This window comes from Macrotis lagotis, chromosome 7, assembly GCF_037893015.1.
Source record: "Macrotis lagotis isolate mMagLag1 chromosome 7, bilby.v1.9.chrom.fasta, whole genome shotgun sequence".
NCBI lineage: Eukaryota > Metazoa > Chordata > Mammalia > Peramelemorphia > Peramelidae > Macrotis > Macrotis lagotis.
Window position 1 is genome coordinate 166,371,912 of NC_133664.1, and position 4,448 is coordinate 166,376,359.

Here is a 4,448-nt window from a genome sequence, read left to right on the forward strand (position 1 = left end):
CAATTTATCCTCTCCCCCAACCAACATTTTAGCAGTCTGTGTTACACATTAGCAAATCAGCAGTATTTTCAGATGATTTACAGAGAGCTTAAGAGAAAACTGCACTTTTCAAACTCCAAGGCTTGGCAACCCCCTTGAGCTTTAATTTAAGGTTCCCGCTTCCTGAAATCCCTTTGACATAAAACATCCATTGGAGTACTCTAACTCTTCATATCTCCTGGAAGTCATTTTTAATAGGTAATGATGAGTGCTTGGTTGATCAATATACTTTAAAAAAAATCAGACACTACATAGTTGAGACCAGATTATTTTAGGAGTGTCTTGTGAGTTCAGTAAGAGTATGTGGATCTAGGACTATTGATGCCCAAGCAAGCTGCTCTCTGGCTGTTACAAGCAGACGGTGTCTGTTGCTTTGACATGCTACAGTGAATGCAACAATAAATAACTTGGTTCTTTCACAAGCAGAGAATTCTATTTGCCAGCAAAGATTATAGGGTTGAATTCAATAATGTGAAAATATTTGCGAGTATACCAACTACTGGTAGGTTGTGGTGCTTTTCATAGGCAGCGAACTGGGAAGGTCATAGAAACCTTTGTAAATATCATCTGGCATGGGAGCAAGGCACACATGGGTTTTATTTATGATACTTTTCAATAACCCTGAACTTCAGGATCAGTTGGTTACAGTATACAAAGCAGTAGGAGACCACCCAGGAACATTTGAATGATATTCTTGGAAATATATAGATGCATACACATGCATGTGCTGTTAACATTGGTTAGCCCAACTTATGTTTATAGCTGTTGGCTATACTTGTTATTAGATTTAAGTGGTGCAAAAACATACTAAGGAAGTGGTCAACTGGACTATATCCATTTGGATCAAATTGCGTCTCTATAATGATAAGAACTCTTAATTAAGTATTAAGGTAGTACTCCTAATACAAAGTATTCATAAGTGCCTTTTTTCCTCCTCATAGGATTTAAGGTACTATAAAAATCATAGTTCAGAGGAACAGAAAGTTTTCCTCAGACAACCTCCCAATGGAGAAAGCGTAAGCTTAACCATGCTCAGATTTAAGACTTTCCTACTTGAGAGCTTCTACAAGGAATAAGATGCCATCTTATCTGTATTGTTTCCTGTTTTAAAGCCTTACAGCATGGGTCACTGTAAGATATAGAACCTGGACTTGTCAAGGCATCTGTGTTTCTTAGGCAAAGTTTGAACAATTTGCCCTCTGGCTTTGGAACATTTCATCACCTTTGTGTTACTCCCCTCAGAAAGATTTGAGACTTCACTACAGGGAAGTTACTATTTTATGGTTTCAGAAATCATCCTGAAGTTGAAGGGAACAGGAATGTAACCTGCATCTTTGGAGGCAAGACTGCACATTGAGAAGGTCCCAGAATCATTGGAGCAAAGGAATACAGTTTGCATAAGAGTTTTCATCCCAACATGGTGAAGTAGATAATGAACATTTAATGGATAAAAGAATTAAGATTGATGAAATAAGTGACATGGACAAAATTAACTTGTCCAATATTTGAACCTAGATTTCCTAAATCCAAGCAAAGCACTCTTTCTTCAATATCACTCTGTCCTATTGACTTGAATTATCATAAAAATGATAAAATAAATACTTGTATGTCATACAGAGCAGAATTCTGTATGTTGGAAATAGGGGAGTTGTAAATCATAGTACCAAAACCCATTCCTTAGTGTGTACCTTGAGTGTTGTGTCTTTTCCAAACATTTAACCTTAGCTTGGTGCAGTGGAAAGAGCACTGGCCTTGGAGTCAAGAGGATGGGAGTTCGAATGAAGACTCAGACATTTAATACCCACCAGCTGTGTGACCTTGGGCAAGTCACATAACCCTGATTGCCTCACATCCAGGGTTATCTCCAGTTACCCTGATTCCTGTCTGGCCACTGGACTCACATGGCTCTGGAGGAGAAAGTGAGGCTAGTGACTTAGCACAGCTCCTCCTTACACACAAATCCAATTCATGTGCTTGTCTTGGCCTCACCTCACTGATGTCATGATCTTCTTTGAGAATGAAAGACAAACATTATTATTATTAGCCTTAGCATAAGTTGTAATTGCTCTTTAAACATTACATCAGCATTTTTATAAGTTTGTATTTTATATATTTATGCTATTTATTCCATGCATGAAAGACAGTATAGTGTAGTGGATAGAGAGCAGCATAGATGTCAAGAAGATCTGAATTCTAATCCTGCCTTGTTTACTTACTGGCTTTATGACCTTACATGTTACTCAACTTGCATTTGTAGAAGTCCCCTGGCTGTTGTGTATTCCATTGAAATCACAGTGTGCTGTGCTGGCTATATGTGTATGCATGTGTATGTGTGTGTGTGTGTGTGTGTGTGTGTGCGTGTGTGTGTGTGCATATGTGTGTGTACTACCATATCTAAACCTTCATTTTACACTCCATTCCCCTTTTCCTCCAGACAGTTCTTCTTAAAAACTCCTCTTCAATCACATCATTATTCTGCTCAAAAACCTTTTCCTCCATGATCCAGTAGTTATAGCATGGCATTTTAGGCATTCCACAATCTGGAGTTTCCAGATTGGAATTCCAAACATATCTTTGCACTATTCCTTAATATTAGCTTTCTTGTTCAGCCAGACTGATCTATCCTCTGTTACCTAAAACTATCTTGCACATGGTCTTTCTCTGAAATGCTCTCTTCTAATCCTCCCACAAAAATTCATTTTCAATCATTCAATTAGAATTTTAGCATCCATTGTGTTAGGTACTAGAGATATATAAATAAAAATAAGGCTATGACTGACCTCAAGGAACTTGCAGTCTAATAAAGAAAGCAATGTTTGTATAGAAAAGTAATTACAGGGGCGGCTAGGTGGCGCAGTGGATAAAGCACCGGCCCTGGAGTCAGGAGTACCTGGGTTCAAATCTGGTCTCAGATACTTAATAATTACCTAGCTGTGTGGCCTTGGGCAAGCCACTTAACCCCATTTGCCTTGCAAAAAAAAAACCTAAAAAAAAAGAAAAGAAAAGTAATTACAAAATATACAATCTCATTTGCAGGAAGAGTATATTAACTGTTGGGGAGTAGGGATGGAGAGGCAGGGTTGAGCAAGACTACAATGGAATTTTTGAAGCAGACTGTATTGAACTGATTTTTTTTTAATGAAATTAGGAATTCTGTAAATCAGAAATAAAGGGTGAATGTAATCTTTTGGACGACCCACTGTGCAAAAGCATGGAGGTAAAAAGTTCTGTATAAAAAATAACAAGTAAGCCTGTTTGACTGGAACCATGAAGTGTGAAAGAGGTAAATCTAACTCATCCTTCAAGACCTAGATCAAGATCTATAGCTTTTGTGAAACCCTTCAAATTGTTCTTAGAATACACCAGAAACTTTTAAATGTGTTAAATACTAAATGTATATATGATAAAAAAAAAAGTGTGTATATATATATATATATATATATATATATATATCAAAAAAGAAAAATCTACATAATAGGAAATGATTCAACACACTTCTCAGTCATAGGATCTGAGATTTGGAAAGGAACTCAGAGGTCCTTTAAACTAATGTAGTGGAAATGCTGAAATGAAATGGAAAAAAGTCTATATCTGGAGTTAAATTAGCTAGGGTTGAATACTGACTCTTCTGCTTTTTATCTGTGAACTCTCATTAAGTCATTAATGTCTCTAGGCTTCAGTTTTCTTATCCATATAATGAAAGGATTGGAAGAGATGACCTCTAAGAACCTCTAGGTTTTTAATCTATGATCTTTTCATCCAGTGAACTGAACCTCCTCCATCATGTGGTCATTCAACCTCAACATCATAATACAGCACTTTCAGTTTTGCAAAGTGTTTTATATGTGAAACTATTCCCAAAGGATTCTAAAACTTTTGATCTATGTCTGTATCCTAAAGACATAATAAAAAAAGGAAAATTACCCACATATAGAAAAATATTTATAGCAGTTCTTTCTGTAGTGGTGAAGAATTGGAAATTGAGGGGAAAGCATTCATTTGGAATGGCTGAACAGCTAGTACCATATGAATGCAAGAAACTATGAGCAGGCAGATTACTGGGAAAAATCTGGAAAGATTTTCTTGAACTGATGCTGAGAGAAGCAAGCAGAATCAGATCATTGTCTACCTTAACAGCAACATTGTATGATGATCAACAATGATACACTTAGCATTTCTCAGCAATACAGTGATCAAAGACAATTCTAAAATTCTTGCTTTGATATGAGTCAATATAGCATCTTAAAGTTTCTAAGCATGGTATTATTTTACTTCAAAGCAAGAATTATTTTCTTCATCTCTTTATGTTGTACTTTATCATTTTCCAACCCAAAAGAAAACTAAATCACTATGATACTTCAAAAAGTGATAATTTAACAGAATTCTCCAAAGTCTGGAATCAGATCAGT